This window comes from Rissa tridactyla, chromosome 12 (assembly GCF_028500815.1).
Source record: "Rissa tridactyla isolate bRisTri1 chromosome 12, bRisTri1.patW.cur.20221130, whole genome shotgun sequence".
In the NCBI taxonomy this organism is placed as follows: Eukaryota; Metazoa; Chordata; class Aves; order Charadriiformes; family Laridae; genus Rissa; species Rissa tridactyla.
In genome coordinates, this window is record NC_071477.1 from 2,344,976 (window position 1) to 2,361,089 (window position 16,114).

Below are 16,114 nucleotides of genomic sequence, written 5' to 3' on the forward strand. Positions count from 1 at the left end.
TTAGCAGGGATTTCAGCTGGCTGTGCTGCTAAAAGCACTTGCCAGGGCAATGTGTCAAAGGCTGTAAGGTCCGTCAGCTTCATGGTGACTTACCAAGTGCATCTTCTCCGAAGGAAGGTGCCCTTCCTGGGGAGAGGGGGACACGTCCCTCTGTCCTTCCAGCCCCCAGCTGGGTTCCCCGTCCCACCCCCTGTGAGCCACTGTGACCTTTCTTTTCCGTGTTGGAAGAGGCTGGATTCTGCTCGCAGAGGGATGGATGCTGCTCCGCCGCCTGCCCGTTGCGTCCCGAAGCCTGGACCCCGCTCGCCCGCGGTCTCCAGACCCGTCTCATTTAGAAAGACCTTCATCTGTTCAAGGATTTTCCCTGACTCCTGGCTTTTCTCACAAAACCCCCTGTCTCAGCCCCATCTCTTGCTGCTCGTGACAACGCCAAGCCCACCCTTAGATCTGTCTAACAAAGGCAGACGGAAAATGTATTTCGTATTGAGCCTTGGTGTGCCTAATGTATTCTCTTCTATTAGCTATTGCTCTGGGTCCTGATCTCTGATTCCTCATCTTTTCAGGCTCCCTTTTGATGTTCGTTATAAGGCAGCAGAGGCTAATAGAGAGTATGTCAGGCATCCGACTACAAAAGCATGGGCAAGAGGGATTAAAAGCGACATGGTGACAGGAGGAAGACAAAGCATTTAGGAAGCATCAGCTCTCTGCAGGCGAAGCCGCAATGATGCTCAGGATGTTTTTGTCTCTGTTGCTATCTACTGTCCTCCCCTTCCAAGCCCAAACCTATGTTCCTGGAGCTGCCTTGGCCTCTAGACAAGCCGCGCATTTGGAGTCAGATTTGGGCAGAGAGAAAGAGGAGGGGGCAGAGGAGCTCGAGCCCTCCTGGCTCTGGAGAGGAGCTGAACCCTGGTCTGATTATTGGGCTTTTTGTGATTATTAACACAGCAAACAGTGTTTTAGCAACAAAATCCATCCCACACCAGCCCGGTGTTTGCTGAGGCTTCTGGGCTGTTCCTCTGTAAAGGGAGGGAGTTTGCTGCTGCTGTAAGCAAGAGAATTCTCATTTTCCTGGCTGCGTTTGTGATACTCCTCTTCTGGCGCAGCCGCTGAGCTCAGCCGTCTCGGGGGACCCCCGGTGCCACACAGCTGCTACCGAATGTAACAGTTGCTGTGATCGTAGCCGAGTTCAGAACATCCTGGAACAAATAACAGGGGGGAAAAATGGAAAACCGAAAGTCCTCCTTTCCGCAAGAAGTAACTGTGTCCTGCCAGCGCTGACCTCTGCCGAGCCAGGGCGCAGCCGCGCTGGAGGTGGGAGAAGCCGAGGACAAGGAACAACGTCAGACGCCTCCGGTGTGAATTAGGGGACTGAATCACACAAGAGCTGCAGGAAAACAAGTTGTGCAGGAGCCAGGTCTCCCTTCTGGGGGCGTTTGCTGTCAGCCCCTGGCCCTTGGCTGGTAACACACAGGGCGTCTGATCGGATCCTGCCCCTCCGGGGGACAGTGGTCAACCAGCAATTTGCCTGCAGGAGTGCACGTTATAGGAGTGAGAATTTGGGGGATACCAGGAGCCAGGTCTCCTTTTAGCCTGCAAGACAAACCTACCCGCCTATCCCAAAACCAGCGGCCACAGAAACTCCTCTTCCCCCGTCTCTTCCCACACCTCTCCGCCGCGGAGGCTGTGAATCGTCGCCTGTTAGCAGGGAAGGGAAAGTGAGAAATAATTCCCCACCTGTCTCTTTTGTTCTTCTTCCCTTTCTTTCACAGGGCTTACGAGACACGGGGAAGCTTGAAAGTGAATGTCAACCAGACACGAAACTCTGCCGTGCAATTTCTGCAGGTGGTATTAGCTGGTGGAGGCTGGGTCGGTGTTGGGCGGGTGGAGGATTCCTCAGTAATTTGCCTGGGAAAGAGAGGAGAGCGGCAAAAATAGGAAGGAGATGCAGACCTGCACCTGGCGTGAGGGCACAGAGAGTCTGGCGGGTACCGGCCTCCCACGGGGTCTCTCTCGGGCCACTCTGGGGTTTCCTACTTCCCAGCGGATGCTGAAGGAGAGAAAAAGCAGCGATTCCCCGCGGGCAGAGGGTGCTCCCCGGAGCTGCCGCCGGCACTGGGGCTGGCCGGGAAGCACGGTCAGGGCAACTGGGAACAGAGGAGGGCACCACACTGGTGCCAGTTGCCTTTAGCATTTCCCTGGTGGCTAAAAGCTTTGGCAGAAGGTGAGGAGCTGGGTTATTCCCTTCCCCACCTCTCACCAGTCCTGCCATCCTGCTGCTGCCTCCCAGCCAGGACCCCAGTGCAATTTCTCTTTTAATTTCCCCTCATCGTGCCCCACTTTCACCCTGTGAGTTGGGTGGCTCGCGGCTCTGCCCGGCCCTTCGGATGCTTTGCCCCCTTCTCTTCCCTTTCTGCCGCCCATCCGCGCTGCCTGCCAGCAGGACACGGCGGGGTACAGAAAGGGAGGGATCGCAGAGCACAGCGATAAATTAATTGCATTTGCTCAGGTACAAGATGAATTGTCCAAATCATTTTGCAAACAATTGCGTGCAGAGGCACAGAACGGTTTCCTGAAACAGAGTTAATAATTCCAGTTGTTAATAATGCATCGCACGCAGCTGATGCTGTTCCCAGCGCCCACAGCTGGGCTTTGTGGATCCCACTTGTTTGCAGGCAGGTTGGGAAGGAGCGGCAACTGATTCCGAATAGCATTTCGTGAGACACTTGGCATTTAAGAATATTATGGCATTGTTTTAAAGCACTTCACCAGTTCCAAAGCGACCCCATCTGAGCTTGCATGTATAAAAACGTGCTTATTTGTTCGCGCACGTCGACGTTATACGTGTGATCTCCCTAGGCTGTCACAGCCCTCTTTTGAGCATTGGCACACACTGGCAGGCTTTCACATCCAAATTAACTGTGCAAAGTGCACAGTATTTTGAAAAACAGCTCCTAAATAGATATATGGTTTGATGCAAGAAATGAAAGCGATTGGGAAAGCACATGGGTTGCGATTCACAGCAGCTAGACTTCAAAAAGTTTTAGCAAGTTAGAGGCTCTCTTGAAAGCAAGCTTGAAATATTCCATAATATTCCTCTAATTCAATTATCATGATTAAGGTTTGGTTTTTTTGGTTTTTTTTTTTTTTTTGTTTTTTGTTTTTTTTTTTAATGATGATACTAATTTTAGCAGCTCAGCCCAGCTGAAGTGAACCTCCCCCTCCCTGCCCCGGCCGCGCAGCCCTGCAGAAGCATGGCGGGAAGCGACCGTCAGGGCTGACAGAGCTTCAGGGGATGCGCTTCAAAGAGCTTTTCTATTGCTCTGCTCGTCGCCTTCACGGCTCCGGTCCCTGTGTCAGGCTCGTGGCAAGTGTGGAGCAGCAGAAAAAGCAGCACGAGGACAAGGAGGAGAGAGGATTGTGTGGGTAATTGCTGGCCGGTAATTATCTGCCATTGTGCATGCTCTTCCTGCTTCTCATTAGCATAAAGCGCGGAAAACAGTTAATTGCAACATGGCTCTGTCTATGGCATTATCTGCAAGCCGAGCAGATCGAATCAGCCTGCCTTGTGGGGACGAGGGAGCGATGAGCTTCTGCAGGGCGGCGGGTGCAGCGGATGAAGATCAAGTGGCAGAATACCAATGGCAGGGTGCTGGGCACCAGCCTGCGCTTACACAAGTGCCACCTGGAGCAGGCTCTTCTCTCCTTTTCTTTCTGCCGATCACTTGGTGGAGGCAGAGTCCCACCTCCCAGCCGAGATCCCAAAGCACTTTGCAACGTGAGGCTGATTTTCCAAAGCAGCCGCTCCAGCTTTCGCACCCCGCCGGCCGCGGCGGGCAGCGGGGACAGGGAGTTGCAGCGTGGTGGCTGCTGGAAAGCTGGGGTTGAGGTGGGGACACGCCATGCTGTGCCCCGTCACCGCGTCCCGTGCACGGTCACTGCACGCTGGCACGAAAGCACAGCCGTGGGGCTGCACAACGGCAGGGGCCGGGGGGGAACAGAGCTCTGCTGCCGGGAGGCAGCGCCAGGAGCAGGGGGGTGGAAGAGAGCACCAAAATAAAGTCGCATCTTGAGAGAAAGAGGGTCTGGAACACTGAAACGCAGCCAGTCACAGACTCTAATTTTAATGACGTGCGTGTGATACGGCGTTCAGCCTGAGCTGCTGCACATGCCCCTCTACTCTGCTCTGGTCAGACCCCACCTGCAGTACTGCGTCCAGCTCTGGAGTCCTCAGCACAAGGAGGACATGGACGTGCTGGAGCGGGTCCAGCGGAGGGCCACGAAGATGCTCAGAGGGCTGGAGCCCCTCTGCTGTGGGGACAGGCTGAGAGAGCTGGGGGGGTCCAGCCTGGAGAAGAAAAGGCTCCGGGGACACCTCATAGCAGCCTTCCAGTCCCTAAAGGGGGACTACAGGAAGGATGGGGAGGGACTCTTTGTCAAGGAGTGTAATGATAGGACACAGGGTAACTGCTTCAAACTGAAAGAGGCTAGATTTAGATTGGATGTCAGGAAGAAATTCTTTACTGTGGGGGTGGTGACGCACGGGAACAGGTTGCCCAGAGCAGCTGTGGGTGCCCCATCCCTGGAGGGGTTCAAGGCCAGGCTGGATGAGGCTTTGAGCAGCCCGGTCTAGTGGGAGGTGTCCCTGCCCAGGGCAGGGGGTTGGAACTGGATGATCTTTAAGGTCCCTTCCAACCTGAACCATTCTATGATTCTATGATTCTATGCAGTGACCACAAGTGGAAGCAAAACTACCTGGATTTCACCTAAGATCTGGTTTCCAGTGCAGTGAGAGATGTTAAACCTGCCCCTTCCTCAGTCCTTGCTCCTCTCGCCTGGGCTGGGAGCTCAGCTCCGGCCCAGTTTGGCCAGGAGGGACCGGCGGCAGCCCTGGGGTGCGGGCTGCAGTGTGCAGGGGGTGGAGGTGTGTGTGGCTTTGTGCCTGCTGAGCTGCCTTCCCAGCACCGTGGTACCCGGGGACCTGAGAGAGGGCTCTGGCAGCACTTTTCCCCACGGTTTGTGCCATGAATTGAGGAGCTGGGTCTCAAACCGATGCTCTCTGCTCCTGGCCACCCCCTTCCCTGCAGGCAAAGGCGTTTTTCCATGCTCTGGCTGGATCTGTGCTCACCAGCCGGTCTGATGGGCAAGGGTGGTAATATTGACACGACACCATGGACTCTGACACCATGACACTCTGGAATATTAGCCCAAATGTCTAAGTCATCACCTGGCTCCGCAGCCACCTGATCTCCGGCGCCGATTCCCACAGCCTCCGCGCTGCCGCTCTGAAACGCTGCCACCAGCGTGAGACATAACAGCAGACTTAATTAAAGGGTGGCAGCCTGCCAGCACCCAAGAGGCAGAGCCGAGCTGGCTGCACTGCTTTCAAAGGGGCATTTTTAAAAAAAAACCTGGGAAATAGCAGGGCAAGCCCTGCCGTGCCGGTGCCAGCGTGGGTCAAGCGTTTGTTCTGACTCGGGTCCGTCCCCTCGGGGAGAAGTGCCATGCGGGGGCTCGGCTGGTCCCCGATGCTGTGGCTGACCCCGCTCTGGGGATGCTCATGGGGACCCTGCCTGGCGCGGTGTTGAGTCTCGTCCCTGTCCCGCCACGCCGGAGAAGGCGATGGAAAAGTGGGGTTCCCACATTTCTGCCGGCTCGGGTGGAGGTGAGGGGAGCTCTGGGGTTTTCCCCTGCACTGCTCTGTGTGCGACAAGGCCACGGCCTCGTACTCCAGATGTGCAGAGAGCTGAACGCACAGAGCCTGCCCGGCTCGCCTGCGCCAGCCCCGAGACAGTCTTGCTAATTCCTCATTTTTTGGAGCCTTGAGTTTATTCACTTCTGTGACAAAACAAGATGAAGCGACATATTTCCATGGCTATCGGGGATCTAAACACCTCCTCCCCAGAGACCCCAGCAGGAGCGAAGGATGGCGAGCACCCGACTGAGGTCCCAGCCCTGCTCTGGAGTTGTCATGGCATCTGCCCTCCCCGGCCCTTCCCGGGCCACGCGATGCTGATGGTGTCAGCGCGATCTTGATGCCGGAGGATCCCCAGGGCTGGGCACACGCTGCCCCTCCGCAGAGGACAGCAGCATCTCTGCATCTGGAACGGAGCGCGAGCAGCCGCACAAAAGCAGGACGGGGACGAAGCAGCTGCGGGCGGAGGAAGGTAAAATCCTCCGGTAGCACTTCGCAGCAGGCAGATCCCCCCGGCACATGTGCTTTGCTGCTCTCGGCAGATAACAGACAATACCCTGATTATGGGAATGCATTTAGCATTGTGCACCAAATTGTGTGAACGCCTGGTTAAAGAATAGCTATTCCAACCAAAAAAGAAGACCAGAGAAAAAGAAATCAGCCTCTGGTTTCTGAGTCATCGCTTCACTTCTCACTCAGGATTTGGTCCACTGTGTGTCCAGAATAATTATTAAGCAAGTTCTGATGGAAGAATTTTATTTACCCAGCCTCAAAAAGGGAAGAAAAGAATCCTTAATAGTTGATTAGATCAAAAAAAGCATAATTTGTTTTTCAATAAGTGCTTTAGATGTAAGATCAATGGCTTGAGGTTGACTGATAGGAGCTGTTTGCAAAGACCTTACATCTAATTGTACTCAGGCAATCATACGGACTTTTTCTTTGGCTAATAGTAGACACCATCCCTCTTGTGCAGATGGGGGAGGTACCAGAAAATAGCAATACTTTGCATTGGAGAGTTGCTCAGCGACTGCCCTATATTATTTTTGAGTTGTCCCTGAGTACAGCCTCCTTTCTCTTTGATCTTCGTGTAATTTTTGTTGCTGCTACTTCTCTAAAAAGACAACATTTTAAAAGAATTGCATCTCCATTTGCCACAATTCCTCTCTTTTTTTTTTTTTCCCCAAGCACAACGTAAGCCTGATGGCATCAGGGAAAGCAGTGCATTTCTTTGCAGAGAGGAGGCAATGAAGGTCCAGCTACTCTCCTGGAGCCTTTCATGGCTCCTACATGGGCTCCTGCAGAGATTTCCCATCTGTTTCTATACATGGTCCATATATGATATTCAGAGGCAGGATAATGGTGCTTAGCTCTTGTCACTGAGCGGCCACACAGCTGGGTTTGAGCAGACGAGCTGGTACTAAACTCCCATTTTGGCAGCGTCTGATTAAGAAATAGCAACAGGGTGATCTGTCTGGAGAAGAGAGTGCCAGGGCTGGGATTTCTCATCCCACTGTAATCCCAGACGGAGCTTGGCATGGAAGGCATTCCTCCCTGGTCCTGGTTTGGAAGGAGCATCACATCTCGCCAGCCAGTTATTATCAGCCCTGCTGATAAATGCCTTTACGTGATGCAAAGGGTGACCTGCCCCTGCGCTGCTCATCCTGATCCAGTGCTTCTCCTGTGCTCCAGGTGACACAGAGCCCTCGTGGGGCCCAGCAGAAAGGAGCTGCTGGTTATTGTGGCATATCTGATCCGCTTCTCTCTCTCATTTATTTTCTCTTACTACCACATAACAAGAGGTTTGCACCGTGTTTTGGTCTCTCCTGGGTACCACATGCAGAAGAAGAGCAAGTAAAACACCAAGTCCCTGCAATAGGAAAAAACCCTCAAAAAAGTTAGAGAGGAAAATAACCAATGAATTTAAATGGCATTTGCAAATAGGAGTCAGGATTATCTTTCCTGAAATCTCTAGACAGCAGCAGTGTACAACTGCTGCCGGCTACATGGACTGAAACTGGAAGGATTCGGGGAGGGTTAGCACAGCCCCTGCACGAGGAGGACACAAGCAGCTCCTGAGCCAGGCTGCGTCCCAGCCAGAGGATGTCACCAAGGGAAACAACCGATTTCATCATTTCTCTGTGGTCTCAGAGTAACCTCGTTAGGCAATCAATTCCCCGGGCAGGGCTCCAGAGCACCGCGGGGGGTTCCTTCTTCCACTCCTGCCCCAGAGATGGCTGGCAGAAAGTAGCTGGTTTGTTTTGCTGGTGTTTGACCAGGCACCACCCAAAAGTCTGAAAAACAAAACCCTGAAACTTTTAATGCAGATTAACACCCGGGGCAGCAGAAGGAAGCAAATCTCTACATCTAGTAAAAATTTCAGCTTGAAAGGTCTAAAAATAGACTTTTCTTGCCTTGGGAATTCTAGCCTTGCCTTGTAACTCATGGTGCTGAAGATTATTGCATTCATAATTTAAATGTTGGATGGGTATAAAATTACTCACGTGGGAGTTATTCAATTTCTGGTAAGTACATTTACATTAAATAGCAGCTGCACATACAAAAGATAGGAAAAAGCCCTTCCCCTTCGGTTTGCCTGAAGCGGTGAGAAGGTGTGCAGCCTCACAAGGCTGCTGTGGTGAGCAGATACATCTTTTTTTTCCTACCGAAAACCTGATAAAGTTCACCGTGGCTGAAAGGGCACTTGTGTCTCCTCGCTGACACTTGGCACGGGGCTGCTCTGGACTAATCCCTCCCTGGGCAAGAGGAACACGCCGTGCTGACCTGAGCGCGGCCAGCGAGGGCTGGTTGTCTGGTTTCCAACCACTGCATTTTGTCACCTCGGTGCCTGCGAAGCCAGAGAGCCCAATTTCACAACATCCCTCTCCCGGGAGCGTATCTATTCCCCTCTACAACCAGATACCAGGTTGGGCTTGCTGGGCATCATCAGGTGGACCGCTGTTGCTTTAATAAATCATTTGTCTTTTTGACTTTGGGAAACTGTCTCCATGAAAGTCTTTTGCAGGGCTCTGAAAGAGGTGAACGCTGAACCGTCTCAGTTCAACCCAAGCGAGGGCTGAGCGGCCGCTCCCGTGCTCACACTTGGTGGGCTGAAATCTCTTCCCTGACTGTCCCCGTCTCTTGCCTGGCTTTCCAGTCACCTCTGAGTGTCTGGTTTCCCCTGTGCTCAGGCAGAGGTGTGCAGGAGACACAGGAAGAAATTTTTTACGCTGAGGGTGGTGAGCCCCTGGCCCAGGTTGCCCAGAGAGGTGGTGGCTGCCCCATCCCTGGAAATGTTCCAGGCCAGGCTGGACGGGGCTCTGAGCAACATGGTCTAGGTGAAGGTGTCCCTGCTGATGGCAGGGGGTTGGACTAGATGGCCTTTAAAGGTCCCTTCCAACCCAATCCATTCTGTGATTCTGTTATTAATTCAAGGAAATCGGAGGCTCATTGGTCATTGTTCCTTCCTCACCCCACTCCTTCCTGCCCCAGCCTTCACTCCCTTTGCCTCCACGCTCCCAGAGAAGGGCTGCTTCTGGTCTGTGCAAAGCCACTGATTAAAAACAAGTGGCTGCATCCAGGGAGCCATCGAGGGAGGACAATTGAGCTGAACCCAGCTCGAGCTGCATCAGCATCAGCAGCAGCATCTCCGGCACCGCAGCAGCCTGCGAGAAGCCCTGGCCATGCCCACCAGCACAGCAGGGTTACTGGGGCACTTGCTTGCCAGACAGCCTGGGGCTTTCAGTGATTTTTTTTTTTTTTTTTGTGATGCTGTTTTAATTCAGCCAGTGCAAGCCTTCTAATGAATCACATCTTGGTCAATTAGAAGTTTCCTGTGAGTCGTGCCTTCTTGGACATTATTCCCGCCAGTGTAAATGCCATGCTTGGAGCCAAAATTGAGCTCTGTCAGCCAGGGAGAAACCCTCCCTATGTGCAAATGAGGGGAAAGTACCTGCAAAATCTGCTTCCTAGTGACAGGGCTTGAAAAACGCAAGTGTATTTTGCAGCCAGAGTGGCCGAGCGCAGGTAAAGAGCCTTCTCCTCCTCCCTTTCCCAGCCGGGTCCTCATCCCCGGTGACAAGGAATAAATCGGAATGTGGAAGGGGCGCTGGGCAGCGATGCCGGTGGAGCGGGTTCTCACTGCTGAAAACCCTTAGCAGGCAGCCAGCTGGCAGGGCTCCTTCCTGCCGCCCGTGGCTTCAGGGACGGATGGATGGATGGATGGATGGATGGATGGATGGGGATGCAGGCGTTCGTGCTCGGCGCTTGGGAAACACCACCAACCCAGCCAGGCAGACCCCCAGGTCTGCCTTTCTCTCCTTACAAAGCTCAGGGGTTGGATTTTCCCCCATGGTGAATACCTTCGCCTCAGCACAGCTCCCCAGGCTGCTTTGGGTCCAGGACATCATTGCTTCTGTGTGGAACTGGGGGCAAGGAGGGATTTTATCCTCCTTTCACTGTCAGGGTGAGGGAACAGCCGCTTGCCAGCTGCAATTTCAATCTGCCTTCATCATTAGAGACTTCTAATTTGGCACTTAGCTTAGTTAAGGTAACAAACTCTGTTTTTCCACGGTGCCCAGGCTGAGTCCACCTTACTTTTCTGTTACCAAATATACGCCCGGTAATCAAAATGATTCATGGTACTTTAATGGACAGAGTAATACAGCCCCTTCCTCCACAACAGGGTCCTTTCTTCACTCCTGACAGCCATTCTTCCACCTAATCACTTGTTTTCTCCCCTTTTCTGAAGGAGCTCCCTTGGACAAAAATAACGCTGGACATGTAAGACATCATCGTGAATATCAATGAAGGGTTTTTTTCTTTTCCTTCTGCTCCCAGTTCCTCCTCTGGGCTAAAAGCAAATAGAGTCAGCTGTAGCTGACACAGAAGCTGATGAGGGAGGCACATTAGTCTGTTGGCCTGTCGGGGATTGCTTGTATAGCAGACTTCAGATCCAGAGCCAAACTTCCCAGCTCCATCTGGGACAGGATCTGGGACAGGATCTGATTTTTTTTGTTGCTCATGCTCAAACATCCTACCTATTTTATTCCTTTTTTTTCTATTGGTGGAATTTCATTATAAGACCCTTTTTGTACTTATCTTTAAAACTAATCTGAAAATTAGTATAATTTTTTTCCAGAAAGTTTAGCTGCTAATTTTCAAGCACAGAAGATACTGAGGCAACATAAAATTAACCTGGATCTTATTTCGATGGATGTGTATGAATTTGTAGTTACTAATTAGTTTATTCTAGTGGTTGCCTAGGGACCAGTGAACAGGACTTTGTTACATTCAGTACAGGAGACTGTCCCAGCAAGTAATATGTGCATATAAATATTTGCTGGATCAAAGGTGCTAATTCTACAAAGCTAAAGAAAATTACATGCTGAATTGATTTGGAACAGTCTCTAGTGTATCAGTAGAAAAACCTTACATCTGCAATACCCAGTGTTTTGGGGCTTTTTTTTGCAGGTGTTCCTGGCAACTACAAGCGGTAGGGTTAAAATCCAGAGATTTTTTTATGAAACTGCAGCGCTGAGGTGGCCCGAGCCCATTCCCAGGCTCGGCAGACGCCTGAGCTCCATGCTGCGGTGTGAGGAGGTGGCACCCCAGCTGTGGGGGCAGTTGTCCTCCTGCTGTCACCTCTGGCAGCCCCGCGGCTCGTCCCCGTGCTGTGGGGCACAGGGCAGACGGGTCATCAGCAACAGGCGAAAAATACGTGTGGCTGGCACAGGAAACAGCCCTCTGCTGCCTGTTCATCCACAAAGCCAACGACATGGCGAGGGAACTGGTGCTGATGAGGGGAAACACCGTGCTACTGAATTAATAGCATCTAATTCACTAAATAATGAAACTAATTTACCCGGCATCAGCAACACCACCATACTACCTGGGCAGGCGAAATGAAATCTGTATGACTTTCTGACTCGGCATGGGGAGCATCCGAAGAAAAATACCCTTCATGCTGTGAGCTGTGAGGAGCATCCCTTCCCCCTGCCTGGTGCAGACCCATCCCACGTAGACGCTTGTGACGGCGCGATCCTGGAGACAGAGAGAAGTTACCAAGGAAGCACTCAGACAGGTTAAACCTTACTCGCATGCCAATTCCGATCTTGCATCAATAACTATAATTAGCTTCTATTGACTTCAATTTCCAGAGAGAAAGCATCACACAAGCCATTGAATTAATCTCTGATGTAAGTACTGCCATCCATAGATAGAAATTCGGCCCAAAGAGTTCGAGGTAACTTGCCATGCTGCTGTACACGTAGCTAAAACCAGACATTGTAATTAATTCTAAATAAGATGCTCTTCTGGCCAAGTTTGACAAATAAACATCTATTAGGCTATAAAGCATCATTGATCGTTGGCAGATGAACTGGCGGCAGCACGATGGTGCTTGGGCGCTGGGAAAACAGAGCATCTTCAGATCTGCTCCTCAAACAGACAGCCCAAGCTCCTTGGATCTCAGTGGGAGTGGGTTCCTAACGTCAGGCTCCATGGGGGCTCTGGTGTCCCCCCACGGTGCCTCCCAAACCCTATATAAGCATGGGGGGGATGGAAGCTGTGAGTCAAAGCTGATCCTTTCCCATATTCCCTGCTCTGGAGATGCAAAAAACCCATGGACTTTCATCCCAGGGAAGATGGGACGGGATATGGAAGAGACCTAGTTTTGTCCGACTATTTTTATCCTGAGCACAACCTCCTGCTCATCTCTGCTCGGCTCCAGGAGCGGGAGTTTGCAGTGCCAAGAGTCATATCTGGAATTAGAAGAATTCAGGATTCAGCAGAGAGTATGTGAGAAAGCATGCTTTTTAAGAAACTTTCTGGCTTACTGCGGAAAGCCCCTTGTGCGCTCCGCATTCGGCTTTTAAGGTTTCACAACTCTGACCATGGAGATTTTCAAACCTTTATTTCACATCGAAGAGAAGCGGCTCAGCCCCCGAGCTGCCCTTGGCTGAACGGGTGCAGCTCCCAGGGAAATTGTCACTGAAGTGGAGGATACAGGCTATTGTGTCTTTTCCTTTCCATGCCGCTACAAAGAACACGCTTATTCAGCCTTTTAACAGACTGGCTATTTCTACTTATTCAGCTTTTGCCATGTTCCTCATTATTTACAGATTCCTTTCTCTCTTGAATTGCTTTTCTTTGAGATTCTGGTTAAAATTCATGTGGTTTCAGCATTACCATGTTTTTCACTAAAGCCTTATCAATGTTACCAATGTCTGCTTTTTTAATGTCTTTTTTATATTAAATAAATTTATGTGACACTTGCTTTCTCACAATATCTTCCCTTTTTCAGCACCAGCAACTCAAAATACATTATTATCGTCAGTAGAATTCATGTCCATCTTGCGAGATGGGACAGGCTACAGGAGGAAACCTTTATTATTCAGATTGTGGGAGAGTCAAATGTTTCCCAGTTTGCAGAGTGGTGTCTGGCTGACTTGTAACTGGACATAGCATCCAGCATCCACTTTCCGTTATTTACCTGAAGTCGTGGCTAACTGGGGAGGTCCCAATGGCCTGGAGGGTAGCAAATGTAGCACCCATCTACAAGAAAGGCATAAAGGAGGATCCGGGAAACTATAGACCTGTCAGTCTGACCTCGGTAGCAGGGAAGGTCATGGAGCAGATCATCTTGAGTGCCATTACAACTCATATAATGGACAAGCAGGGGATCAGGCCTAGTCAGCATGGGTTCATGAAAGGCAGGTCCTGCCTGACGAACCTGATCTCCTTCTTTGACAAGACGACCTGGTTATTGGACGAGGGAAAGGCTGTGGATATTGTCTACCTTGACTTTCGAAAAGCATTTGACACTGTTCCCCATAGAATTCTCATGGAAAAACTGGAGGCTCATGGCCTGGATGAGCGTATGATCTGCTGGATCAAGCACTGGCTGGATGGACGGTCCCAAAGAGTGGTGGTCAATGGAGTTAAATCCAGCTGGTGGCCAGTCACAAGTGTTCCTCAGCGCTCAGTGTTGGGACCATTTCTGTTTAACATCTGTATTGATGACCTTGATAAGGAAGTCGAGTGTATCATCAGTAAGTTTGCAGATGACACCAAGTTAAGTGAGAGTGTTGATCTGCATGAGGATAGGGAGGGTCTACAGAGAGACTTGGATAGATTGGACCGATGGGGCAATGCTAACGGTATGAGCTTCAACAAGGCCAAGTGCCGGGTCCTGCACTTGGGCCACAACAACCCCATGCATCGCTCCAGGCTTGGGGCAGTGTGGCTGGAGAGCTGCCTGGCAGAAAAGGACCTGGGGGTTCTAATTGACAAGGGGCTGAACATGAGCCAGCAGTGTGCCCAGGTGGCCAAGAAGGCCAATGGCCTCCTGGCTTGTATTAGAAATGGCATGACCAGCAGAAGGAGGGAGGTGATTGTCCCCCTGTACTCAGCACTGGTGAGGCCACACCTTGAGTATTGTGTCCAGTTTTGGGCACCTCAATACGAGAGAGATCTCGAGGTGCTGGAGCAAGTGCAGAGGAGGGCAACGAAGCTGGTGAAGGGCCTGGAGAATAAATCTTATAAGGAGCGATTGAAGGAGCTGGGACTGTTTAGTTTGAGGAAGAGGAGGCTGAGGGGAGACGTCATCACTCTCTACAACTACATGAAAGGACACTGTAGAGAGGTTGGTGCTGGTCTCTTCTCACAGGTAATTAGTGATAGAACAAGAGGGAATGGGTTCAAGCTGAAGCAGGGTAGGTTTAGGCTGGACATTAGGAAAAAATTTTTCACAGAAAGAGTGGTCAGACACTGGAATAGGCTGCCCAGGGAGGTGGTGGAGTCACCATCCCTGAATGTGTTTAAGACTCATTTAGATGTGGTGTTAGGGGATATGGTGTGGGGAAGAACTTTGTAGAGTGGGGTTGATGGTTGGACTCGATGATCCCAAGGGTCTTTTCCAACCTAAATGATTCTATGATCCTCTCACTTGGGAGGAGGGAGACTCTGCTACCGCAAGCTCTCTGAGGCAGAAAGTTTCTTTCCGTTCCCTGTTTGCCCAGCCTCCAGCACGGCGTGGCAGGGGTGTGCCGTCTTATAAGAATCACAATTAATATTTAACACAAAACCTGTGGGGAATGGGATGTGAAAAATCACCATCTCCACCTGGGCACGGCGCGGTGGTGGGGGCTGGTCCTGCCCCGGGCTGTGAGCTCCTGCCCCATCCCCATGACCTTCTCTCTTGAACACGATTATTTCCCTTCTCCACTGATTTTGCAATTAGTGATGGTATGTTTAATCAATTGTTTTGATTCCTCGGGATCGGGGGGGGGGGCTTATCTGCCCAGAGATATTTTGGGATTGCTCCTTTGCTTTTAATTCACACCCTGCCTTAATCCAAATTAGTTTTCAAGTGTGGACAAGCTGCGTACCCCTCTGAGGAGGAGAGAAGAGGCTTTTGTCTCTGCTCACATACCACTGGTGAAAGGCGATCAGTATTTTTGCTGTGAAGTGCCACATTTCCCTGCATTATCACTAGATCACAGACTCAGTGTTTTGTTTTTCCATTTTGCCCTTCCTCATTCTGTCGCAATTCAGGTTTGGTAAATCTGCCACAATGACAAGGTTTGCCTGGATCAGTTTTTCTAAGCGGATTGTGTTATTCTGCAGGAGGGGAGCAGTTGGGTTTATTACAGGTGGAGCTGACAGTTACACCTATGCCTCAGACAGTTGCTCAATATTTTCCACTGTAAACCCCCGTTTTAATTAATGTTGCAAAACTTTTGCCAGCAAAGCAAAATTTTCCATGCCCTCTCCTTTAAAAGGTAACTGCTCTCTCCCCTCGTTGCCAACACAGGAAGGAGACAAATACGGAGCTAGACTCTTCTCCCTGTCCAGTTTTGTGGTTTTTGATTTTGGATTACTAGAGAGTAGCCTCTGAATATTTAAAAAAGGAAGAAATTGTCATTAGCCTTGCTTTTGCTAAGCACGGGCATTTAGCTCAAATGCCCACAAAATGCATGGGAGAAGGGTTTTTGTGGCAGGCTCAGAAGGTTCACACCTTCCATGAAGACCTGAAAAAAACTACACAAATTCAGTATTGCTTGGTCATTGAATCAGTGGATTTCTCTTTCCATGATCCTTTTGGAGAACTCTTCCAGATCAGCTGCCTACTCATGACAAAGGCCTGTTCAGTCAGCAAATCATTAAATTGACACACACTTACTGTTGTGGGTCTTTGCTTAAAAGCAAAGTGGCTGATCTCCTGATGCACCTTGCTCTGCGCATAGAATCATGGAATTGTTTTGGTTGGAAAAGACCTGTAAGATCGAGTCCAACCGTTAACCAGCACTGCCAAGTTACCACTGCCCCGTGTCCCTCAGCACCACGTCTGCCCGGCTTTGGAACACCTCCAGGGATGGCGACTCCACCACTGCCCTGGGCAGCCTGTTCCAGTACTTCCATGCT